Source organism: Eubalaena glacialis, chromosome 4 (assembly GCF_028564815.1).
Source record: "Eubalaena glacialis isolate mEubGla1 chromosome 4, mEubGla1.1.hap2.+ XY, whole genome shotgun sequence".
Taxonomy (NCBI): domain Eukaryota; kingdom Metazoa; phylum Chordata; class Mammalia; order Artiodactyla; family Balaenidae; genus Eubalaena; species Eubalaena glacialis.
Window position 1 is genome coordinate 32,133,114 of NC_083719.1, and position 27,623 is coordinate 32,160,736.

Genomic DNA, 27,623 nt, shown 5'->3' on the forward strand with positions numbered 1-27,623 from the left:
GCAGAGTTATCTTAATAGCAGAAAACCAAAACTGCCTAAATAAGGTACTACAGGGGACTGGTAAATGATGACATATTAATTTGATGGACAACCATTTAAAACAACATATGACAAATACCATAAAATAACTTGCAAACATACATGTAAAATAATGTTAAATTAAAAAAAAAATACTTCAGGAAACTGAATATACCTTGGGACAGCACCTGTCAAATTATGGCTGTTTGCCCAGTCTTGTGCCTTCAGTCAAGTTCAACCCATGCACACAACATCCAGTGAGAACGGAGTATCCCAGATCTGGTTCGGTGCAAATTCCCAGTCTCTCCCTGTGTTGTTACCCTTCCTGTTCTTGCAGAAACGATTCCTTCCCGTTCTTTTTTTGAAACTTACTTGTTCATGAATTTGGGGTTTGGGGTTTTACAAGGTGGTTTCCAGTGGAATATCTCAGGTGGAACATCTTCTAAGAATCTTAGGGTATTGTTCCACAGCAGCCAAACATGCTCAAAGTAGAGAGATTCCAGTCTCAGAAAGAATTATCGATGTGGCTTGGAACATGCAGTGGGCATAAGTTACAATAATAGAACACCTATGACATTTTTTTTTTTTTTTAATTTTATTTATTTATTTATTTATTTTTGGCTGTGTTGGGTCTTCGTTTCTGTGCGAGGGCTTTCTCCAGTTGCGGCAAGCGGGGGCCACTCTTCATCGCGGTGCGCGGGCCTCTCATTATCGCGGCCTCTCCTGTTGCGGAGCACAGGCTCCAGACGCGCAGGCTCAGTAATTGCGGCTCACGGGCGCAGTTGCTCCGCGGCATGTGGGATCTTCCCAGACCAGGGCTCGAACCCGTGTCCCCTGCATTAGCAGGCAGATTCTCAACCACTGCACCAGCAGGGAAGCCCCACCTATGACATTTTAAAGAGAGTTGTACTAAAACAAAAAAACAAAAACCAAAACCATAGTAACATTCTGGAAAAGGCAAAACTATGGAGACAGTAAAAAGATCAGTGGTTGCCAGGGTTTGTTGGGGATGAACAGGCAGCGCACAGAGGATTTTTAGAGCACTGAAAATACTCTGTATGATGCCGTAATGAAGGATATGTATCATTATACATTTGTCCAAACCCATGAATGAACCCTATGTAACTATGGACTCTGGGTGATGAAGATGTGTCAATGTAGGTTCAGTGATTGTAACAAATGTACCATCTGCGGGGGAAATGTTGATAATGGGGGGTTATGCATGTGTGAGGGCAGGGATATATGGGAGATCTCTGCAATTCCCCCTCAATTTTGCCATGAACTGAAAACTGCTTTAATAAAGTCTTAATTAAAAACAAACAAACAACAAAACCATAGCCAGCTTGGAGTAAAAGGGTCTAAGATTTCACAAATTGCAAAATGGCCTTTGAGCCCCCAATTTTTTTTTTGAGTAAGAGGTAGGCTCAGAAAGCTACCCAGGGGACAACACAGGCTGCTTCTTTTGGAAAAGGAAGGTTGTTTCAGAAGGTAAAGCCAAGAGATGGACAGAGGCGCCAAGAGCAATGGAGAACAATGGATTGGGAAACTACTCCCGGGGAGCAGATCTGGGTCCTGCTATCGGAATAGGGAAACTTGGCAACATGTGCCTGGCAGGATTCCAGAATTCTTAGGAGTCAGTGTGTCTATGTGTTTTCCTTTAATTCCCTTTTTGAATGGAAATATTTACTGCAATTGTTCTGTCTCTGGCTTGCACTGTTTGTTGAGTGTGTGCACAGCATATAACTTGTCTCTTTCATTTACAGGTTTCTGGATCCAAAAAAGTCACAGCCAAGGAACTGCCTCATCCTCATTTGAACTTGATAGAAATCACAAGACTCTAGACTCTGAGCCTAACACTATAGTTAAATGAGACTTGGTGGGGGGGGGCGGTTCAGAGGAAGACAGTAGAATTTGCACACGAAAGGGGCATAAATAATTGGAATTAGGGGGAAGGCTATAGTCTACTTTTGTAGTAATGGGCACCAGTGATTTATGCCTTTAAATAGCCCCTTCCCACATTGGCTTTAGGTTTGGCCAGTGACTTGCTTTGGTCCATGGGACATCAGCAAATGTAGCACAAGCAGCAATTTGAAGAAAGATTTGCTTGTTGGGGCTTGCCCTCTCTTGTTGATTCTATAGAGCCCTTCCACCACTATTTGAAGAAGCCCAGGCTGACCTACTGGAGGATGAGAGAGCATGTGGAGAGAGGCCCCGAGCTGTCCCAGCTGTCCCAACTGAGGTCTCAAAGATGTGAGTGAGCCCCACTCCAGCCCAGCTGGTCCAGACTAGAAGAAACATCTACTTATCCCATAGAATCATATTTGTTGTGTTAAAGCCGTAAAGTTTTAAGGTGACTTTTTAATCAACTAATACAGGAAGGCTCAAGCTGGGGTAAATCCAGCATGTGGAAGATGGGGGAGGTGAATCTGAAGAGGAGAAATCTCTGGGAAGAATGGGCCTAGTGTGTGGGCAGTTTCCCAAGACAAGCTAAAGCAGGTTCACTGAGGGAGATCATACTATGGTGAATGAGGAGCCAAGAAGAAAATGCCAGAAGTTAAGTCCAATGGGAAAGTTGAAGATGGAAAAGAACATGAGCAATAAATGTGGACGTTTGCGGGATTAAGAAGAGGCAAAGTGGTGGGAGGAATGAGTGGGTCAGGACAAGTGATTCAGAAATAAAGCCTTGAACAAGAGTGAGCTGTAGGTCTTTTTATGAAGTAGCTAACCAGTAATTAGCATAGTGTGCAATAGAAATACTGAATCAGAATCTATGAGGGTGTGATCCTGGAATCTGCATGCTTAACAAACTCCCCAGGAATTTTTAATGTATAATTTCTTCTCAGTGATCCACCTCGTATCAAGGGGTATTGAAAGGGGTAAATTTTGTCAAGTTCCTGTTATAATCTTCTGTTCCAGGACAGTGCGTGCTCCATTCCCCCAAACATAACCAAGGATGATCGGTGATTCTCCAATGTAGGTGCACATTAGAATCATCTGGGAAACCTAAATATATATGTATATATATGAATGAATGCCTAGGCCCTACTGCACAGGAATTCAATCTGAATCTCTGAGAGTAGCATCCAGGTGATTAGATTATGGGGTAGAGGAAGACTCTGGAAGAGATGATGTAATCCCTAAACCAACAGCCCCTAAAGTTTCTGAGAAATGAGTAATAAATGCAGAATCTCTCTGAATCTCCTCATTTTCATATATTTTGTGATTGATCTAAACTGCTATTAAACTCAAAGAGCAGTGTTAGGAATTTGGTGACTAATGGCTATTTCTGAGTCAAACATGAAATAGCACTTATTTTCATGATGTAATAAAAGTCAAGTGAACATTTACTCAGACCCAGTGAATCAGTTAATGTGATTATTTGAACAGAGTCTAAAATCAAGTTATCTATGAAAACATATTTTGCTTAATTTGTTGCACAAGATTTCAAGATTTTGGTAGAAATGTTTAAACTACTAAAAAAAATTTTGGTATTATAAATGAGTAAAATTAGCCTGATGTTTAAGATAATAAAGAGTAGTTGGGAGCTGTGACAAATCAAATTTGTGGGGATGGGAAAACCTTTGTGCCAGCCAAACATAAAAACGATTGAAGGTCAATTTAGCTTACAGGCTGTCAGTCTATGAACCTCTGAGTCATAACAGAAACCATTATAATATAGAAGTAAACATAACTATGGAATTACAATAATTAAGGGGTCAGGAAAGGTTTTAAAGAAGGGGTGACCATGGAAACATTTTGAAGGCTGAGGATATTTTTTTCAGTTTTTAAAATTTAATTTAAAAAATGTTAAACTTTTCATCTTGAAATGATTTCACTTGCAAGCACGTTATAAACATACTACAAAGACTTCCTATGTTCTCTTCACCCAGATTCTCCAAAAGTTAACATCTACCATAACCTCTGCACAAAGATTAAAATCAGGAAAATTTCTCTAATACGATACTGTTGTCTTTTACAAATACCACCGATTGTCCCACTGATGTCCTCTTTTTGGTTCAAGACCTAATCCAGGATCACACTTTGTATTTGGTTGTTATGTCTCCTTAGTTTCATTTAATCTGGAATAGTTTTTTTTTGTCTTTCATTATCTTGACATTTTTGAAGCGTGTTGGTCAGTTATTTTGTAGAATGGCCCTCGATTTGGGTTTGCCTGATGTTTGCTCATAATTTAAGTTCAGGTTATACATTTTTGGAATAAATACTGCAGGATATAAATACTACTATATCCATCTGAGTGCATCATAACCAAAGACAAATGATGATGACTTGGACCATCATACTGATGAAAACTTTGATCACTAAATTAAGGTGGTGCCTGCCATCTTTCTGTATAATAATGTTACTATTTTCTCCTTTGTAATTAATAAGAAACTTTGGGGGAGTTTCTTTGAGATTATGTAAATATCCTGTTTCTCATGCTACTTTTGTCCACTGGTTTTAGCATTTATTAATAAATCTTGCTTGAAACAATTATCACTGTGGTGTTTAACAAATGTTTGACATTATTCCTTCTACATTTATTAGTTGGAATTTTACTTTTTCTTCTCTCCCACTTATCTGTGTTTTTGTTTATATCAGAATATATATATATATTTGTTTATATCTTATTTTATTCTATGATTTATAATCCATTACTAGTATTATTTATTTTGTTGTTCAAATTGTCTCAGATTTGATAGTTGGGAGCTCCTTCAAGTAGGCTCCTGTGCCCTTTTGACATATTCCCATCATTTCTTTTTGAATACTTCCTTATTTTTGGCATCATGAGACATTTCCTGACTGTCTTATACTTTCTCTGCCTAGAATCAGCCATTTCTCCACGGAACTTTTATTGGAGAATAGTGCTCAGAAACCAAGATCTGAGCAATTAGTGTGTTTATTATTACTGGCATTGCTTCTAGGCTCTCTCTGCAGATTGAACTAGGAAAAAAATGTGTGAACACAGAGGCATATATTTATGTCTATTTCTATATGCATCTACAGATTAAAAGCCATGAGTCTATGTTGATAACCTCCAATGCTAATCCAACACTACATTCACTCTAGTCTTTCCCCTTTCCTTATTTATAACTTCCTTTCCTGACCATGAGAAACCTGGTTCTCATTTTCCATAATATAGTAACTTATTTGCTCAATCCTAGGATACACATTAAGTGGTTTTAGACAGTCCACCCCTTTGACTATGCAACACCTACATACACCCATCCTCCCACACATGCATTTTTTAAAGTCTTCATTCATACCTACATACAGTACACTCATTCTGTCCCCCAAAAGAGACAACCAAAGTATCATCCAATTACTACATCTAGTTCCAAGTCCAAGACTTCTGGGTGATATAAAAACTTTTTATTTCAGTCTGGGTGTAGCTCTTCATGCTTTGTTAAAACAAATGTATCAGTCACCAACACATTCAATATATAATAGTAGAGAAAGAATATAGGTAACTTCAATTAAAGAAATCTCAATTATAAAAGACGAGAATTGGCAAAACACACACCTGCATGAACACAGGCACACACTGGCAAATAATACTAAAAGACATAATTCCCCTGGGATGGGTATGTGACCTGGGGATGAGAACATGACTTAAACAGTCTAATCAGGGGGAGTCTAAGGACTCTGGCTTGGAAATGCTGGTACTAAGGATTTTCTTCCTTTTTCTTAGCATCATGGTCTGATAATGCTTTGTCAGTGGAGGAGTAGTTAATCAATCAATCTGGCAGCTTCTGGTTTTCTTCTTTTGGAGGCTTTTCTTTGTTCACTGACATATCTAGAGAAGTTTCCCTTTCCAGGGGCTGCATAATTTTAGCATCCCCTTTTCTGTGTGTGTGACTTCAAAGAGTCTGAGATTGCCATAGGGTTTGAGCAGTCATAGACTGTGGTTGTTCAGGATTGAGATGTCTTTGGTAATACAGCTCCTTTATAGGTTTAGTTATCACCAAGATATTTGACTAGTCACTTCTGCAGGCTAGAAACCATGGACAGAATGCTTGCCTCTGGTTGTATTTGAGTTTGGAAGTTCTGTTGTCTAACAGCAGGCCTCTGTTGTATTACCATCCCCTTAGACCTCAATGTAATGGCTGCAACTTTTATCTTAGCTTCTGCTTCCAGACAGTTTCTGACAATAACTTGGAGTGGAATGATTTGTTCCCTGTCCTTGATTCCATCACAGCTGCACTTATTTGCTTTGTCAGGTGGGGACTGTTTCATAGGAAGTATTTAAGAGTGACCTAAGTGGACAGGCTTGTCTTTTGCCCCAGCTTTACCTCTTGTCTTTGGTCGAGTATTTGGTCTTTGTAACACTGCTAGATTCCAGTAATTTTTCTTGCAGTCATACCCAGAGAGGGCCTTCTAAGCAAAACCATACTTTCTTTCTTCCGCTCTCAGACAGGTCACTTCATCTTAAGATTGTTGCTTTAACTATTTACAATAGCCGGGACATGGAAGCAACCTAAGTGTCCATCAACAGATGAATGGATAAAGAAGATGTGGCACATATATACAATGGAATATTACTCAGACACAAAAAGGAACAAAACTGAGTTATTTGTAGTGAGGTGGATAGACCTAGAGACTGTCATACAGAGTGAAGTAAGTCAGAAAGAGAAAAACAAATACCGTATGCTAACACATATATATGGAATCTAAAAAAAAAAAGAAAAGAAAGAAAAAAAAATGGTCAGAAGAACCTAGGGGCAAGATGGGAATAAAGATGCAGACCTACTAGAGAATGGACTTGAGGATATGGGGAGGGGGAAGGGTAAGCTAGGACAAAGTGAGAGAGTGGCATGGACATATATACACTACCAAACGTAAAATAGATAGCTAGTGGGAAGCAGCCGCATAGCACAAGGAGATCAGCTTGGTGCTTTGTGACCACCTAGAGCGGTGGGATAGGGAGGGTGGGAGGGAGGGAGATGCAAGAGGGAAGAGATATGGGGACATATGTATATGTATAACTGATTCACTTTGTTATAAAGCAGAAACTAACACACCATTGTAAAGCAATTATACTCCAATAAAGATGTTAAAAAAAAAAAAAAAAAGAAACGAAATTGAGTTATTTGTAGTGAGGCGGATGGACCTGAGTCTGTCATACAAAGTGAAGTAAGTCAGAAAGAAAAAAACAAATATCGTATGCTAACATATATATATATATGTAATCAAAAAAAAAAATAGTTCTGATGAACCTAGGGGCAGGACAGGAATAAAGATGCAGACGTAGAGAATGGACTTGAGGACACAGGGAGGGGGAAGTGTAAGATGGGATGAAGTGAGAGAGTTGCGTTGACATATATACACTACCAAATGTAAAATAGATAGCTAGTGGGAAGCAGCCGCATAGCACAGGGAGATCAGCTTGGTGCTCTGTGACCACCTAGAGGGGTGGGATAGGGAGGGTGGGAGGGAGACACAAGAGGGAGGGGATATGGGGATATATGTATACATATAGCTGATTCACTTTGTTATACAGCAGAAACTAACATAACATTGTAAAGCAATTATACTCCAGTAAAGATGTTAAAAAAAAAAAAAGATTGTTGCTTTATTGTAGGACCTTACTGTAATCCCAGATCCTAGATTTTCCTACCATTTTCCCTGATGTGCCTTGTAGGCACAGGCCTGAGTCCCAGCAGGCCACTGCTCTTCACATCGTCACCTCTGCTCAGACAAGTCCACATTTTAGGTTTGTGTTTACTGCACCCTACTCCTGGAACCAAATTCTGTATCTTTTATGAATTCTCTGGTGCAAGAAACAGAAAAGTTGGTTCAAATTAGCTTAAGCAATACAGTAAAAGAATTTATTCACTTTTATCACCTGAAGTTCAGAGATAAGGCAAGCCTCAGAGTCACCTTACCTCCCAGGGGGATCCACTCACTGCACCCTTCTCTTCTTGTCGGCTCCATTCTTAAGCTCCTTCCATTTTAGTGGCAAAATGGCTCCAACAGTCCTTGTCTTTATATCTTCATCCTCTGATTCTGAGAGGAAAAGCACAAAAAACAATGCTCAGGATTGCATGCCAGAGTCCCAAGATTTACCCGATTGGACTGTTTAGCTTAGGTAACTCCCCTAGACCAACGGGGAGTTGAATATGTTTGGCTAAGTCAATCAGTACCCATCCCATGGGTGGTATGCGGCAACAGTAGACATCAAATTGAAAACAGCATACCATTAGAAAGGGGAAAGTGGACTCTGGGTAGACAACCAATAATAATCCCTTACCAGCCCTCTTAAAATAAACTTGCTACCAAGCCTTTTTTTTTTTTTAATTAATTAATGAATTAATTTATGGCTGTGTTGGGTCTTCGTTTCTGTGCGCGAGGGCTTTCTCTAGTTGCGGTAAGTGGGGGCACTCTTCATGGCGGTGCGCGGGCCTCTCACTATCGCGGCCTCTCTTGTTGCAGAGCACAGGCTCCAGACGCGCAGGCTCAGTAGTTGTGGCTCACGGGCCTAGTTGCTCCGCGGCATGTGGGATCTTCCCAGACCAGGGCTCGAACCCGTGTCCCCTGCATTGGCAGGCGGATTCTCAACCACTGCGCCACCAGGGAAGCCCCCTACCAAGCCTTTTAAAAATAACTTCATGTTATCTTTTTTTTTAAAGATAGCATTAATCTGTGTTTGAAAATGTCTTATTTATTATATGTCTCTCTTTGAAGAATCTCAGGCTCCATGAGAACAGTGACTTTATCTATCTTGTTCATTTCACTTATAATTCAATGGCTGGCATTCAGCAAATATTTGCTTAAATGAATGAATGAATGCATTGTGTTTATCTTGCATCTCTGAGACCTTAACAGCATAATGTCCCAAACCTCTAGGGCATGAATACTTTATTTGAGATGCTTGGGCTTAAAGCTTCACAGCTGGTAAGTGAATGGCCAAAGCCCGAACTCAGGCTGGCTGACCCCACATATCATGCATTTCTGACCATTCCAAGCTGCTCTCGTGTGATGAAATAAGCCCTCAGTTTTAGCACAGCTGCGTTCAGAATACATGTGGGAAATATATAAAATATGTTGACAGCTAATGTCCAAATAATAATTTGGAAGAATGAGAGGAGTCTAAAACTGGCATGAATTGATATTTGTTTTTCTGATCTGGAACTATCAACATGCTCTGAGTTAAAATCATATCCTGCCTAATAGTACGTGAAAGAATGGGGTTGATCTGTTGTTAATCCCCTTTCATTTTCCTATGGCAATAATATAAGGCACATTATAATGTTGTTTATTGCATGTTGCTTCTGTTGAAGATAGCAGAGAGGTCTGATCAACAGAGAAAAGTACTAATATTAACTGATTGTTTACTATGAGCTAGGTACTTCATTCATTCATCATTTACTCATTCATTTACATCTTTTCATTCTTATTCATTCATTGAATATTTATTGAATACCTTCCAAGTGGCAGGCGTCATGCTAGGGGCTAGGGATACAACATTTAGCACAGTCTAGGGAAACATTGTAGTGCATCGATTCAGATAATGAACTCTGGAGTCAGCCAAGATCTGAGTTCAACCCCTGGCTCTGCTGTGGTCTGTGAGACCCTGAGCATACAGTTAACTTATCTGTGTCTTATATGCTTCACTGCATGACATTGTTCTTTGACTCACATGGAGTTGTTTTGCGAGGCTTGAGTGAGATAAAATAAATGTTGTATTTGCTGTGTCTGTCACATAGTAGTTGCTCAATTCAATGTTATTTTAAATTACCAGATGGTCCCTATCCTCAAGTTGCTTACAATGAGTGGAGAAAACAGACATAAGTCTTTATACTTAGTTTTCCCCAACATGCTCTGACATTAGTGTTATTTTTCCTGTTTTATAAGCAAGACAATGAGAATAGTTTGTTCAAGCCCTCAGTTAATGAGTGAGGCAGAATCCAAAATTCAAAGATGTCTGAGTCTGAAGCCATGTTCTCTCCAACTGTCTGGATGAGATATTGAGAGACAGTTGTTCTAGTCCTGATTTCAGTCCAGTGGTTCTCAACCCTGAAGAGCTTTTATAAAGCACCAAATGCCAGGACCCTGTTGCAATTCAATTAAATCAGAATATCAGCATCAAGGCTGACTAGGCATTGGGTATTTTCAAGATCTCCTCAGGAGATTTTAATGGGCAGCCAGAGTAGAGGCACATTCAACTCTCTCAAGACTCTTCCAGCCTTGACAGTCTGATCCTTCTATATATGGCAGCAATTGTCAGGATGAGATCAGCCTGGTAGAAGCAGGGACATTCCAGGACTTTCCTCCACTGGGGCTACATGGTCACCACTGTGTACTTTAAGGGAAAGGCCAGTGTTGGTAGAGCTCCCTTTGCCTAAGGCCACCGCCATGGGGTTATAAGACGCAGCAGAATATCCATATGGCACCCCTGGCAGCTGGGTGAGTGCTGCTGAAGGACACTGGTGAGAGCTCAATCTCCCGCTTCAATGTTGGTATGACAGATCAACAGCATCCTTCACACATGGAGAAAGGAGCAGCCTGGGAAATGTCCCAAATAAATGCAGCTGTTCTTTGTTTCTGGAGAGGATGCCAATAACCTTTTGTTCCTTGGAGTTCTTAAGAATGAAATTCTGTGCATAGCTATAAAAACAAACAAAGCCCTAGGGATAATTATCATACTAACCAATACATCATATAGACACTTATTTAAGTTAATTAACCACAACAGGTATTTTGATCTATATTCTCCCAGACTTTATATTGAGATATTCAATGAAGGGAAGAAGAAGAGTTTATCAGCCACCAGATGCCCTCTGGGACATTTTAGTCAAAGTCAAAGCTTCTGCATCTCCCTAAATTGGGGTCATTTCAGGAACTCATCCCAGAGTCTGGTCCACGTAAATCCAACCTGCCCACTCTCTGATTCGCTCCTCATAGCACTTCTGTGGGATACATGGTCAGGTATCACTGTGCTCATTTCACAGGGTTGGAAACTGAAACTTAAAAGGTTAAGTGACTCACTCAATGACTAGAAAACGCATATCCTCCATTCAAGCATACATCTCTGGATTCTAAATTCTCAGGTTATTCAACTGAGTCAGGAGGAAATTACACTACTCAGGCACAGCATAGACCGAGAAACCAACAAACCAAATGAAAGCAGAGACATACTAGTAAAAACACTGGCATTGGATTCTGATTATTTGTTACTGACATGTTACGGCTTTAACTACTTTACTCCTGCTCTGGGAACCAAGAAGTGCGTGTATCAGGTTAGCAGGTGGGACCCAGACTCTGGCTGGGTCAGATCTTCCTCCTTTCTTGTTACCTCACCCCAGTCTCAAGTAGCAAGTGATGCGGAGCCTTCATGTATCCAGTCTCTGGCACAGGAAAATTACCCCCAAAATGTTCAGTTAGAGGTTGAATAGGAAAATTACCTCCCACGCGAGACAGTTGAGAAAGAGCCATCATAACTAAGGATGGTTGTGAGAACTCTCTAGACCAGCACTGCCCAATAAAAATATAACATAAGCCACATGCGTAATTTAAATTTTCTAGCAGCTATGTTAAAAAGAGTAAAAAGAAAAAGGTGAAATTTATTTTAGTAATATATTTAATTTTAGTCATATATTATAAATTAATTTTAGTAATATATCCAAAATATTTCAACATGTAATTTATAAAAAAATTAGTAATGAGATATCTCACACTTCTTTTTTCTTCTTCTTCTTCTTTTGTACTAAATCTTCAAATTCTGGTGTGCACGTTACACTGACAGCACATTTCAATTCAGACTGGCTGCATTTCACATGCTCAGTAGCCAGACATGGCCAGTGGCTACTGTACAAAACAGTGCAAGTCTCGACCATCTCCACACAATTATTAGGCTGTTCTATTGATACTTACTATACAGAATCAGTTTTCTGAAGCTTTCTTATTATTTGAGGTTTAATTTGCAGCAAGTTAGATTTAACATGAAGGATAGGGTTTTGGGTGGTGAAGCAGTAGAGTTTTATTGAGTACTGTAACGCCAGACACTGTGTTTGGCTCTGAGAGCACAGAAGTGAGCAAAACCAGAGCCCTGGAACCCTCTGAGTGAAGGCATTTAAGAAAAGGATAACTATCCATCCATCTGAAATTCTGGGGGTACAGTTCTAATTTGAAGCTCAGGGGGATTCAGGGAGAGATATTGAATAATGGAGATGATCTAAAATTAAAAATCAGCAAGTACTGGAACTCCTATTGTGAGCTCTGCAATTCCCATGGGTTGTGGGTGATGTGAAAAATATATAAGATAGAATTTTAAGTGTCTAGAAGACTTACATATAAGAGAGCTGTCTTAGTTTTGGTTTCCCCAATGCTCCCCACTAAGCTAAGGATTTGTGTTTAAGTCATTTATTTGGGAGGTGATCTTAGGAACCATGAAAGAGGAGGGGGGAAGTGAGGGAGAAGAGAGGCAAGCCAATACACGATGCATTAATGGATGAGTTACTGCTGTGGATGACTGGGGTTCCATCCCACTGGGGATCCTCTGAGAGCTTGTGTGGAACATGCCTCAGAAACCACTCACTGAGGCACAAGGGAGCTGGGGTATTGATCCTCCAACCACAGCACTCATTGATGAGGAGTCCCTCCTGAGGTGTTAACTCCTGGCACTTCTGACCTGCCATACCCTTGGGCTGAGCTCACTCGTGCTGCCAAAGAACACCCTCAGGAAGAGAAGAAAGGGACAGGAAGCTATGGGTGTGTGGGGGAACTAGCACAGGCAATTCTGGAGTGCCAAGAAGATATGACTCGGGGGAGATTGGGATTGACATATACACACTAATATGTATAAAACAGATAACTAATAAGAACCTGCTGTATAAAAAAATAAATAAAACAAAATTCAATAATTCAAAAAAAAAAAAAAGAAGATATGACTTGGGCTCTGACACAGTCTGCAACAATGATTAGCATTCTGAAGTGCTTACCATGGTACCAGACCCTGTTCTAAGCACTTTACATGTTGTAATCCACTAAATCCTTAAAACTCTATGAGATAGGTACCTATTACCATCTCCATTTATAAAAGGAGAAAATTGAAGAATAGAGAGGTTATGTAGTTTGCTCAAGGTCACACAGTTAGGAAGAGAGACAACCAGGCTCTGAGTTTGGTGTCTTAATCACTGTGTACTTATTTATCAAATACTAGGATTCTATTAAAAATGGAATCTTCCTCTCAGAGAAAGCCTTCCCAGTTGTGCTTCAAAAATACTTGATATTATACTTGAACAGAAAACTTGCCTTTCGAGGTTTCAGTTTTACATTCTGGACTATCTACACAGCTCTTAATAGGAAAGTCTCTTCAGAGTAAGTGGAAGAGAGAAGCTCTTCAAATCCAGAACTAGACTACATCAGCTGATCAAAGACAGAGGTTTGCCAAGATGGGTGCTAAAGAAAGGAAAGCAATATTTTTATAAGTCAAGTCCCGAGACCGCGTGTCTCCAAAGTGTTCACAAATCCACGGTATGCAAAGATGCCTCTTTGTGGAATCCTTGCTCAGATAACTGAAATATTAAGGGGCTGAACCCTCATGGAACAAATTCGTTTTTCTCCCACCCACTGACTGCTAACTTTCTCTGTCGGTTGGGTCTCTTTTCCTCACACCTTGGTGGGAACTCAAGTTGACCCCTTGTCTTTTCCAGTCAGTCACGTTTCAAGGATGCCTCATTCTCAGGTAAGCAGTCCAGTTTGTCTAACCCAAAACTTCAATCTCTCACGCATTTCGAAGCTCCTCTCCTGTCCAACTGCAGGCCTGCCCCAGGCTCAAATACTTGAATTAAGGAAGGGAGGAGGGAATTGATCGGTTCCTTATTCACCCTGTAACACCCTCTCCCTAGCTTATTCTGCTGCCCTAACGCCTCCAGAGCCAGGGTAAGGGGAGGGGGGAGAAGCACAGGGGCAGAGCCTTACTGACCAGCACTGTAGCACCACGGTTGTGTGCCCTCTACATGGCAAATCCTGGCTTTTTCTTTCTTCCTTCCTTTTTGCTTGTTCTTTGGAGACCTCCTTGCTGGGCACATCTCCCTGAGGAGATTAATGTCTCCTGGCTGACCACTCATGACCCCCTCAGCTCCCACATGACAGTTGACCCTTCAGTCTCTTTCTGCTGGGCTGTGTAGTCCCTGTGGACAGACCCTTTGGGTGGGGTGCTTTCAAGGCAAACAGAGCCTGGCTTCCACCTAAGGTGGCCCCCCCGACCCACAGATGACAGGATGATGCCTACCCTTGCCCACCCTAGAAGGCGGTGTTATCTACTGTCCCACCAGCCCTCTGTCTTCTCCCAACCACTGGGGACAGTTCCATCAATCTTTCCCCTTTGGAATTTTGTAGGCCCTGTGACCTGTCAACTCTGGAGAATACTTGTCAAACTCTTCTCAAAATTCTTTTTAGGGACTTCCCTGGTGGTGCAGTGCTCCCAATACAGGGGGCCTGGGTTCGATCCCTGGTCAGGGAACTAAATCCTACATGCCTGCTGCAACTAAGAGTTCACATGCCACAAGTAAGGAGCCTGCGTGCCACACCTAAGGAGCTGGTGAGCCGCACCTAAGGAGCTTGGGAGCCGCAACTAGGGAGCCCGCCTGCTGCAACTAAGACCTGGTGCAACCAAATAAATAAATAGGTATTTTTTTAAATTTCTTTTTAAATCCATGGCAGCCTTTGGTTTCTATAGTAATGCAAGCAACTAGTTCAGGGGTAAATGGGCAAGATTTATTCTCTCCTCTTGGCCCAAACCCCAGTATCCTCTATCCTTCCTCACTCCCATCACACATTTGATTTGAGTAGGGGAAGGGGAGGAAATATTCTGGGCTCAGAGAAATCCTCTCTTACTAACCTTCTTTCAGCATCGTTGTTGCCTTTTATATGGGCAGGGGAAGGTAGTGATGCACTACGGGTTGCAAAGCTGGTTCCAACCTCATAGCAAGTCCTGCTGATGGTCTAGCACCCACTGCCCTCAGCTTTGGAGCTTGAGCAATAGGGCCCATCTTATTTCATATCCTGCTACAGAAGTAAGAGAGCTGACCACCTCTGTAAGCAGCTTAAAGGCACTTTAGTCACACTGGGAGTAAGCAAATTACCTCAAGATGTCTTCCAACATCCGGTTTTAATATTCATAATCTTAAGCTTTGCTTGCTGTTTTTTCTAACCACAGGATGACTCCTAACATTGCTTGAAAAGTGGGGGAAAAACTTTTCTTTCTTTTAGGCATATGGAAAAATAAAGCAGGTATAATAGAGAAAAAGCAATTCAAGGATCCTTAGTTCTACCAATATACCAATCGTGACGATAAAGAGGACTTAGCAAAAGTGTGGTCGGAATATGAGCTTTTGAAAGCAGTCCCCACCCTCTCCACTAGTGCCGAGCGACAGAAGAACTTGAATTAACATGAGTTCCTAGAATAAATAAATTCTGTTTCCACGCCTGGGGAGGGAGAGGAAGAGAAGTATCATGGGAATATATTATGAAATGCCTAATGAAACTTCAAATTCGAAGAAATACAAAGAAATATAAATCTCTCTCTCTCTCACACATTACAAAGAGACTGACAGATAGATAGATAGATAATCTCTCCCACTTGAACAGGTTGATCTACAAGCGGTTCTTTCCATGTCAGCCTTTTTCCTTCTTACAGAGACTCTGTGTGAATCATCACAGCCATAAAACTATATGATTGAACACTGATAATTACATGACTTTTAACTGGAAGAGAACAATGGCTTTAGTTCCCTTATGGAGCCGTAGATTTTCTGTCAATGTGTAGCCAAGAATCGTGCTTCGCTGGTCAGAGGGTCTGATTGTCTGTCTTCGTGGAAGATTCAGGCTCAGTAACCAAGACTCCATGGGGCAGCAGCTGCAGATTTCCCAGAATCCCTGTCCAAACCAAGGGGAGCAGCCCATTCCCAGAGCTGGCAGTGCCCCAGCCCCCCGTACCCCTGCCGGCTCTCCGTCTCCTGGGGCCAGATCCCTTGGCCTGAGCCTGGATGGTGGCAGGAGGCCAATGCATATAGGGACAAACTTTCCCCCCTTCCGCTCTCACATGACATCAGTCGGCACAAGAAGTGCCAAAGTACAGGAGATTGGCTTGATAACTGTGATTTAGTCTCTTCCCTCAAAATAAAAATAATGTGCCTTCAAATTACAACATGTTCCCTGAACAATATTGAACAGAATATTTATGGAACAGCAGTTCTAGCTGTGGCATCCAGCTCAGTATCTTCCTTCCAAGTATCTCACATGCGTTTGCTTGTTGGGACCTGACATCCCTAGGGGGTAGATGGCACTAATATTATGATCCGTCTTTTAAGCCATGGACTGCTCCACTGGATGTGACTTTCCTCCAGTCACACAGCTGATTACCTTCAGGGTCACAACTGAAAGCCAGTTTCCTCACCCTCAGAATTCTACTGCCTTAATTGAGGAGAGGAATGCTACACAGAATTTTTGAAAGGATTTTTTCTTTTTTTTTTTTCTGATTCCAGAAGTAATCTGTATTCATCAAAAAAAAAAAAAAAATTGGAAAAACACTAAGAAGCACCAGGAAGCAAAGAAAAATCACCCATACTCCCAGTCAGACATGATGACTGCTATTAACATTTGGTTGTGCAATCTCATATGTCCATTTTCTTTTAAAAATGGTTTCATACTGTGCCTACTGGTTTTTTAGGAAGTTTCTTTCATTTTCTTCCCAGCCATAAGGGTAATACATGCTGATTATAAAAAAACCAGAAATCACAGACAATTATAAAGACCATCAAACCCACGCCATAATCCCACCCACCAAGAGGTAACCATTAAAAAGCAATTTCACTGAATGTGACATTTAGAAAGCCCATAAACTTGCAACATGCCTCTCAGGCGAGAGTAAGGTGTTTTAGGGAAAATGAAGAAACGAATCCTTTGCCATTATCCTTATTTAGAATCGAGGCTGATTTGTCTAGAATGAATGTCTCTTCATTTCAGCCTCCCTATTTATATATAGAGAGGCAAGAGTTTCCAATTAACTTCATAAGAATATTTTCAGGATCAATCTTAAAACATTGGTTGAGAATTCTGACTGTTCTGAAAGAAACCTACACTCTCCAGGCCATGAGCCACGCTCATTCAGTTAGAGTTTCTCCCCGCCAGGCCAGGCCACACAGAATTGGGGTCACATGAAAATAGTAGAAGGTGGCTTGGCTGGAGATCACACTCCAGCTTTATCTGGGCCCAAGAATAGAAGGAGCTGACAAAGCAGAGGAGGGTGTGCAAGATCGCTGTTCCTCTGTGCAGTCAAAGGCATCCAAGGCACATCCATGTGCGGGTGCTAAAGGCTTTGGGAGGGAGAGAGCTCTCTTTTTCAGGGCATTTATATTGACTTTTCTTTGAAACCTTTTTATTTTGTTGCTATATCTCAAAATTGCCTTGAAAATAGTAGTCATCATGGGGAATGGTCCACCATCTGATTTAATAACTCTCTTAGGGATACGGCTGTACCTACAAAAACTGAGTATTCTCCATAGCTTAATCAGCCCGATGGCAGCACTAAGATTGGAAAAGGAAAGTGTTCTGATGCTACAGAACAGAAAGTCTCAATGGTAACTTATAAGACAGGTGGAATTTTGATTATGGCTGCACAGAAGTAAGCACTCAGGTGTGTGCTACCTTGCTAAAGTACAACAGAACCAATCAAACGGATGAAAACCTTAATCACACTCCTGACGTGTACCACTGTTGTCTCATGTTATCCTCACTCCACGGGCTCCCCAAGGCCTGCTCCTCCTCCTGCGTGTCCTATGCGTATATGGCAAGTGGCACCACTATCTACCCAGCTGCCCCCAATCCAGATTCCTTAGCATCATGCTTGACTTCTCCCTCTGTCTCATTCCCCTCATCTAATTAGCAAGTCTTGCTGATTCTGCTTTCTAAATATGTCTCAATCCTCTACTTTTTTTCCATTCCCACTTTGTCCAAGCCGCAGTCATCTGTTAACTGGTCCACTGCTATTGACCCCTCATTGGGGTCCCATTTCCATTCTTGCTGTCCCCTAGGCAGAGTAATCCTTTGGAAACACAAATCTGACAGTGTTGCTCTCCCGCTGAGAACTCTCCCACAGTTCTTTTAATCAAAGAGTAATTTCCATGCAGTAAAAATCACTCTTTTGAGTATATGATTATGCCGATTTTCACAAACACACAGTGGTGTAACCGTCACAGCGTTCAAAATACAGAACAGTTCTTTTTGGTAATTAAGAATAAAGCTGTTATAAAAACTCACGTAGCGTCTTTTGTGTGAAAGTAAGTTTTCATTTCACTTGGGTAAATACCTAGGAGTGGTATCTCTGGATTGTATGGTAAATGTATTTTTAACTTCGTAAGTAACTGCAAAACTGTTTTCCAAAGTGGCTGTACCATTCTGCATCCCTATGTTGGTAGGATAAAGTCCAGACTCCACATTAGGTCTTCAGAGCCCTCCACACCTGCCTCCTACCCGTCTCTCCATTCTCAGCTCTCTCCATTCCCCCACCCTTTCCACGCTTTATCACCCAGTCACACTCAACTTCTTTCACTGTTGTGACAAACTCTTACTAATCTCTGGGACTTCCCACATGCTGGGTCTTCTGCCGAAGATACTAGTGTATCTACCTCCCTTCTTTACCTGAACAACATTTCTTTTTTTGTAGTTCAGATCATTTTATTTATTTATTTTTAAATTGGGGTATAGTTGCTTTACAACGTTGTGTTAGTTTCTGCTGTACAACGAAGTGAATCAGCTATATGTATACATATATCCCCTCCCTCTTGGACCTCCCTCCCACCCCTATCCCCCCCATCTAGGTCACCACAGAGCACTGAGCTGAGCTCCCTGCACTATACAGCAGGGTCCCACTAGCTATCTATGTTACACATGGTAGTGTATACATGTCAATTCCAATCTCCCAATTCATCCCATCCCCCCTTCCCCCCTTGGTGTCCAAACGTTTGTTCTCTACATCTGCATCTGAACAACTTTTTAATCTGACAGATTCACTGGCTTAAACATCACCTCTGAAAGGAAGCTTTCCTTGAACCTCAATTAGGATCCCCCATGTATTTCCCTCATTCACTCACTCAACAAAGGTTTGATGAATAACAACCAGAGTCTAAGCTCTGTTCCAGGCACAGGGGAGATAGCAGTGGATGAAAGAGATAAAAGTCCAGACTCCCATGACGCTGACAGATAATGAACAGTAACAACAACAAAACAAACATATACTAGAACGTCAGGTGGTAGCCAGTGCTATAAAAAACCAGAGCAGAACATGTGGGGTTGCTATTTTAGATAGGACAATTGGAGGACATCACTGAGTAGAGGACACCTGTCTGAGAACAGGTATGAGTGAAATAAGGGAGCAGCTCTGCAAATATCTGGGGAAAGATAGTTCCAGGCAGAGTGAACAGCAAGGACCAAGATGTTAAGACAGAAAAGAGGTTGGCATGAAAAGGCTGGTGTGTTCAGGAAGCAGCTTGAAGACTGGAGATGGGAACCTAGGAAGCTGGGGAAGAGGCGAGGAAGATGAGGTTGGACCTTGGGGTGTTTCCATAGCGCCCTCCACCCCATCACAGCGTTTGTCACACTGCATTGTTACTGCTTCCGAAGTTGTCTGTTCTTCCCTTTCAACCGTGTGCTCTTTGAGGCCAGGAACTGTGTTTGTTCTGCTTATTACCGGTTGTAAGTACTTACACTGTGTCTGCTGCCTGGTAGGTTCTTTTTTTCTTTTTTTTTAATTTTATTGAAGTATAGTTTATTTACAATGTTGTGTTAATTTCTTCTATACAGCAAAGTGATTCAGTTATACATATATATATATGTATATATCCTTTTCCATTATGGTTTATCACAGTATATTGAATATTGTTCCCTGTGCTATACAGCAGGACTTTGTTGTTTATCCATCCTATATACAATAGTTTGCATCTGCTAATCCCAAACTCCCATTCCTTCCCTCCCTTACCCCCTCTCCCCCTTGGCAACCACAAGTCTGTTCTCTATATCTGTGAGTCTGTTTTTGTTTCATAGATATGTTGATTTGTATTGTATTGTAGATTCCACATATAAGTGGTAGGTTCTTAATAAATATTCAGATGAATGAATGAGTGGATGGACTACCTCAACAGCACAAAGTCTCTTGATTGAATGACAAATCACTGAGAAGATGGCACGAGCCCATATTACCAGCGGAAAGAAGGAGGCTCAGATTGCTGAAATGACTTTCTCAGAGGGAGAGGTGAGTATGTGGCTGGAATTCAGCTTCCTCGTGATCGCAGCTCCCTCTCACAATACCTGCACAGTCTTTCCTGAACCAGGAAGTAACAGACTCTCATATCCAAACATCCTTCTGGGGGGCTTCCCTGGTGGCACAGTGGTTAAGAATCCTCCTGCGAATGCAGGGGACACCGGTTCGAGCCCTGGTCCGGGAAGATCCCACATGCCGCGGAGCAACTAAGCCCGTGTGCCACAACTACTGAGCCTGCGCTCTAAGAGCCCGTGAGCCACAACTACTGAGCCCACGCACCACAGCTACTGAAGCCCGCTCGCCTAGAGCTCGTGCTCCGTAACAAGGGAAGCCGCCGCGACGAGAAGCCCGCGCACCGCAACAGAGTGGCCCCCACTCGCCGCAACTAGAGAAAGCCCGCGCGCAGCAAAGACGACCCAACGCAGCCAAAAATATAAACAAATAAATAAATTAAAAAAACAAACGTCCTTCTGCCCATCCTCATTCACTATGTCTGCTGACCTTAAATTTGAAAGACTATCTCTGGACCATCCTTCAGGGCATCAGTTGTTGTTGTTGTTTTTAAAGCAGCCCAGGAGCCCACAAATGCTTTTGTTTTTTTTTTTTATTTGACCCACAGAATGATTTCAAAAAACTGGGAAACATCATCAAAAAAGAGAAATTTCTGGCTTATTTTGAAAAATCTGAAGACGTGGCAGTGCTAGCTCTGTAATTTCCATGGAAACACCCAGCAGACTGGGGAGCGACTGTCCCTTTATGCAGGATGTGTTCTCTCCAGTGTGCCACAGCTCTCAATGCTCTTTGGTGCCAAGTACCTGGTCCATGTCACTAGGTGAGGTTACTTGTTTGGAGGGTGATAAAGGGTGGTTTAATGCCCCGTAGCACATGCAGTCAAGGTCCATGGTTGAGGGGGTTTGAGGACCAGGGCCAGCCCCCTGTGTATTCCATTTCTCTTTCCAGCACATGTAGGTGGTTGAATTTAGAATGAAATGACTAGGTAGAGTAGCCCAAAAATCAGGAAGTGAGGAAACAAAGGTGATGCCCCAAAGATCTGCATGCAGCAGAAGAGATTATGAGAAGGGCATAGGGAAGGCAGCGGTGAAGGCTGCAGGGGAGATTGCATCCCTCCACCCAGCTCAGGGCGCCGGCCTCGGGTCTTACCTGTACATAAGTCCACCTGGTTTGCAATGCCAGCTGACAGAGCCCCTGCTTCCCCCTTGGTTATATAACTCAGTATTCCAGTCGTTGCACACTGTCTACATTACTGTTCTATCGAAGACATCAATGCATATCAGGCAGTACCAACTCAAGTCATAGTCTGGCTTAGGAGAACTCCGGAAGAGAGCTAGAAGGAATTTTCCATGCCAAGTTATGTAATCCAAGGTCTACCACAAATCCTGGCACACAGTCGCTGAATAAATACTTGCTGAAGATGAATGAACCTCGTGCGAGTGACTTTTCCTCCTACTTCATCAATAAAGTGAGGGGTTCTCATCTAGCTATTCTTTAAGACCTCGTAGAGCTCAGACATCCTGTAGTTCTATGGATTTCTAAGTAGTTACAAGCAAAGTAGAGGTCGGCAATAAATACTGGGGTCTCATCCATTTCCTGAGCAGAATAAAACATTTTAATGATGGCAGAAAAAGAATCAAGAAGGCTCTGATTTTCCACTGCTGAGCTGAGATCATGCCATTAGTCACAGCTGTGTTTCTCAGCATTGGTGTTAAACCAGGTCCATCCAGAGTTTAGATCTTGCATGTGTGTGGAGTTTATTGGCCAAAAATGAATGCATCAGAAATTTGCCTCTGGGACTCAAGACACGTGGCTGTAATGGGTGTGATGTACAGGTGAGGTCAGCCTGCACAGGCCAGCCAGGTGGCAGGGGCCGCCCGGCTGCTATAATTTAAAGAGCCCTCCTGGGCCCATTGCCCGATGATTTTCTTCTGTTAGCCTGCTTCAGTGCCTAAGATCCCCACTATTAGTCACACCTTTGAGTTAAGGCCTTGAAAGGTGGTCTCCAGATACTCCAATATGCAAAGAGGGATTTTAAATCAAAACATTTGCATTTATTACCATGTTGGAAGAGTAATTTTCTCCAGCAATAATAATGATATTTGCAATCTATTATTGAGCACTAACCCTGTACCAAGCACTTTACACACTGCTGAATGTTTTTTCATTTCACCCACACAATCCCCTCTGCAACGAGTACTATATTTAGCCCTATTTATAGGCTTGGCAAGAGCCAGAGGTCACACGACCCTAAGTGGAGTCAAACGCAGATTCTAGATCTTCTCTTTCTCTCTCTCTCTCAGGATATAACTTACACACAGTGCAGTGCACAATCTTAAATGCAAAGCTGGGTAAATGTTTACATATGCACACCCTCATATAACCATCACTCAGACCAAGATAGAGAACATTTCCAGCACCCCAGGATGTTCCTTCGTGTCCCCTCCCAGTTGGTCCCTCAGCACCCCTCCTCTGCAAAGGATTCAGAACCCTAACATCTACCTGTTTGGCTATGTGAAGGGAGGTGGTAGCCCAGGCAAACTCAGGGGGGGAAAATAGTCCAAGAAAAAGAATATTAGGAGGGAGCAGGGTAGTGAGGCAACAGGAGGGAGCTGTCTCTGGGGAGAGGTGAGGGCTTGTCCTCAGGTGCCAGTGTTCCCTGCAGCACACCCAGCTACTGCCCAGTTGGCTGGGACAACCAGCCAGCAGCATCTCCAAAGCATGAGGACCTAAGTGTGCAGAGACCATCGCGGGAGCACAGGTCCTGCATATCAAGCAGTGCTGGTCTCTCCCACTGCCAGGAATCCCAGTCTCTAACAAGAAACAGAATGCTGACAAATGAAAAGGAGATGTGTTTGCTGGCACAGAGTCCACGGAGTGGGAAGACAGGCCAACGCAGTGCTCCCACAGGAAGTTTCGAACCCACTCCCTAATTCTTAGTTTAGCTATCATCAACTCTTCCCAGATCCAATGTTGCTGTTTTCACTTTGCCGTGTTTAAATCGAGCTTCTCCTGTTGTCCTTCTGTCTGCCCTACAGTTCAGGATGCTAGTTTCGAATTGTACAACCTCCTCGGGCTTCTGCACGGTGTTGATTGCATTCTCTTTAAGAGAGCTCTTCTGCCAGCTGTCAAGTGTTGACCGTCAGCTTGTATTTGATTATTCTCACCAGTTCTTCTTTAACTATGCATCACCCTATCTCCAGATCTGAAGTCCTAAGTAGTTGGCAGGCACTGGGAGACACACTTCAGGGAAACCCTGTGACTTAACCTAGAGGGCAACTGCAGATAAAGATTAAGAGCTATGTACGTAGGTTTTTGCTGATAAGAGGAGTGAGATTTCGCAAAGGGAGAGAAGGCTGAAGAAAGAGGGAAGACAAGATGGCAGAAAGGAGAATGAAGAGTCGAAGGAGAGAGGGAGAAGGGGAGGGAGAAGAAGAAAGAAATAGAAAGAGGAGCATGAGAGGGAGAAGGGGAAGGGAGAAGAAGAAAGAAATAGAAAGAGGAGGATGAGAGGGAGAAGGCTGGAGGAGATAGTGCGGAGGTACGGAGGGAGGGAAACACTGAGAACAAGTGGAGGAGGGAGTTGGCAGATGTAGTTCAGACTTTCAGAGGACAAGACAGGAGTCTGTGACAAGAAAAGTGGACTTCGGAAGGCTTGATTATTTTTGTTAATTGTTTACGATAACCGAGCAGCTAAACACTGCGAGGCATCTACATCAATGGATGCCTATAGAAAACTAGACGTCAAACATTGCAAATATTAAATATTCTGCCCTGTGATGTCCCCAAATGCACTCACACTTAGCAGATAATGGGTTAATTATGTAGATAGATCAGGAAATATGTTTGGCCCTTGTCAGTCACGTCCCATTTCACACAGCTGAGAAATTATAAAAGATGGGAGAAATAGGTGCAAACAGAAACAGTGGGGCTGCCCACTCCTCTCTTTACAAATTCAACTGGAGAGATTTCTTTAGCTATAACCAACCATGCTACAACTGGACATGTGGCATTTTCAGAACATTCCATCTAAGGAGTCAGGGAAGCATGTAATGCATCTTGAAAATATTTCTATCTAAACCATTTAAAAATTTTGTGTCATGTTCATAGGGGGTAAACCCTCAGGTAAAAATGAGCTGCCCAGATGGTGCATCCCTGCCCATTCTCCTCCAGGAGTTCTAGAGGACCCACATTTTCTTGCATGTGTTTGTCATCAAAGTTAGAGAAGGCCTCAGAGACCTGCTGAACGATGGGTCTGCTTGGTTAAGTTTTGGGGGCAAAACAAAACAATTCACTTTTCAGCATTTATTTATTGTTCAGTAACATTCCTTGCTAGTCAGAAGATTCCTACAGTTCAAAAAGTTAAAACTCTACCAATAAAGAAACTCATTTTTAAGCACATAAAAATAATGGTTCAGATGTATAATGATACTCTATTTGCATTTTTCCTAAATTTATAAACATAGTGCTGATAGCCATCATATAGAAATTAAAATTCTGAATCTAGTAATCTAAGTTCAAATCTTAGAAAGCCTGTTTAAAGAAGGCATCTTAGTGAACTAGAAAAACTAGAAATTAGATGAGTTTAGTTTTAGTACTTCCTCATCCACTAAATGAGTATTGCTCTTTGGATAAGTCATATATTTATTTATTCATTATTAATTTATTCATTAATTCCAGAAACACTTTGTTGAACTTAGTATGTGCCAGAGTCTACTAATCTCTGAAGATATGGAGAGGAAAGGCTCATTCCTGCCACCGTGTACTTCCTCACAAAATGTAACTTCAAAAAGTACTTATGTAATATCTGTCTCCTCACATTAGATTATTAACTTTACAAAAGAAATGACTGTGCTATGGTTTACCTTTCTCCATCACTAGCCCAACACTGGGCACGTGGCATTTACTCAGCAAATATTCATCCAATGAATACATTTATCATAAGTTACATTTAAATAGCACTTACAGGGACTTCCCTGGTGGCGCAGTGGTTAAGAATCCGCCTGCCAATGCAGGGAACATGGGTTCGATCCCTGGTCCGGGAAGATCCACATGCCCTGGAGCAACTAAGCCCGCGTGCCACAACTGCTGAAGCCCGCGCGCCTAGAGCCCATGCTCCGCAACAAGAGAAGCCACCGCGATGAGAAGCCCACACACCACAATGAAGAGTAGCCCCCGCTCGCCACAACTAGAGAAAGCCTGCCCGCAGCAACGAAGACCCAACGCAGCCAAAAAAAAAACAACTAGCACTTACATCCATTATCTCATTTAATCTCGACAACAACCCTGTGAGGTGGGTCCTATTCTCCCTACTTTACAGTTGGGGAAACTGAGAAAAAGGGAAGTAAATCTGGGCTCTCTGGTGCCAGAATCCATGTTCATATCCACTCTACTGCCTATGAATGTATCAATGAATTAATGAATGAGTGAATGAATGAATGGATTTAAGTAGTTTACAGGCTCTGGGCTTTAGGATCATTAATTGCAATATGAGGATATTGGACAGTTTTCCTAAACTTTTCCACCAAAGTCTAATACAAGTTCTTTTAACAAATCACTTTACCATATTATCATCAGGTGCTCTCCATTTGTTATTGAAATGTACTATCTGATGCCCAGGAACGGCTGAGACTAGTGGCCGGTATACTCTCTGCTATGCTCTTGCATTTCTGTTCCCTCCACTTGAGTTGTATCATTCCCAAACCTGTTTGTGCCTTTTGTACTTACTCTAATTACATAATTTAATTAAATATTATTTAAGTGCATAGAAAATGATTGCAAAAAGAAGTAAAGCTGTTGTTTCTACGAAAACTATACTGGTGGTAGATATGCAAGTGTGGATTCCTGTCTGTTTGAAATCTTTTAAAATAAATAGTGAATGCTGAAAAGGTAAGTTAAAAGATTTGGAAATACTTTTTAAATGCAAGTACTTGCATTTGATAGTTGCTTCCAAATAATGTGTGAAAGAGACAATGGTAAAAGAATTGTACAGCATCTTGAAGGACTATTCACTCAGATGCCTTTGCCTGTGGCTTTAGATTCTCACATAGAGAAAGCTCTCAGGGATATTAGACAATAAGCAATCTCAATCAAGAAACCCATTTTCATAGATACCCACTGATATCAAAAGACAAGGAAATGAATATGCATTTATATATTTTAAGATAAAATGAAGCACTTTGAAACCATGCCCCAAAGGGTTAATAGAAGCTGGCACCTTAATAGAAGTCCTTGAGTGTATCTTACAGAACAGCAGATAAGGGAACAGCTGATAAGGGAACAGCTTATTAAAAACCCCTCTGTTTGTAACCTGCCTTTGCTAATCAAGCCTACTTTAGTTTTATTTTTTTTTTCTTTAATTGCATACCCTCCAAGCTTCACATAGCCTAGGTAATATAGCACCAGACTTCTTAACCACCCCTATAGATTATGTCTTCATCGTATGGGTCCCTGTAGTAATGGAGGCGGAGGGTGGGCAGGGGCTTAAGTTGTTTTTCAGGAAACTGGAGTTGGCTCCTGCCCAGTTAAAGCAGGCCAAGATTGTTTGGGACCACCGACCCTGAAACTGGGACTGCGCAGGTGTCCAATGAGTGACCTTTTGACATCGGAGGGCCAGAAACTTCACCCTCAGATCATGCTAAGCACCTCCAGTTTTGAACATGCAACCCATGAAGAAGCGTGTAACCCAGATACTCCTGCGCAGAACACTGATTACCTCACCTTTTCCCCACTTCCAATCCCGTTTCTTCATGCCTAAGACCACCCGGCTTCTTTTAACCTATAAACATCTCAAACCCCTCACCTCTGGGGAGGCGGATCTGAGGCTTGTTCTCCTGCCTCCTCGTTTGGCTGTCTTGTAAATAAACTCTTTCTTGGCTACAAACTTGGGCCTCTTGGCACTTCGCTTGCCTGGTTCAGTAACAACTTTAGGCAAGTATGTATCATTTTCCTTTATTTAATCAACATTGAGTAGGTGCACATGGATTGCAAGAAACTTCTTCAAAGTCTTGTTTGATCCTACAGTTTCTATGAAATTTGCATACTTCACTCAGTATGACAATCTCTAGGTCCATCCATGTTGCTTCAAATGGCATTATTTCATTCTTTTTTATGGCTGAGTAATATTCCACTGTATATATGTACCGCATCTTCTTTATCCATTCCTCTGGACATTTAGGTTGCTTCCATGTCCTGGCTATTGTAAATAGTGCTGCAATGAACATTGGGGTGCATGTATCTCTTCGAATTATGGTTTTCTCTGGATATTTGCCCAGGAGTGGGATTTCTGGGTCATATGGTAGCTCTATTTTCAGTTTTTTAAGGAACCTCCATA

At 42.0% G+C, this 27,623-nt stretch overlaps 1 long non-coding RNA gene across 4 annotated transcripts in view; it reads right to left on the reverse strand.

Moving 5' to 3' along the window:
* The window catches only part of LOC133090779 (uncharacterized), a 258,562-nt gene that overhangs the window by 149,169 nt on the left and 81,770 nt on the right, over positions 1 to 27,623 (reverse strand). For all 4 annotated transcript variants that reach the window (XR_009700808.1, XR_009700807.1, XR_009700806.1 and 1 more), the window contains one exon: positions 7,902 to 8,022. This is a non-coding gene — a long non-coding RNA (uncharacterized LOC133090779). The remainder of the gene's footprint in view (positions 1 to 7,901; positions 8,023 to 27,623) is intronic.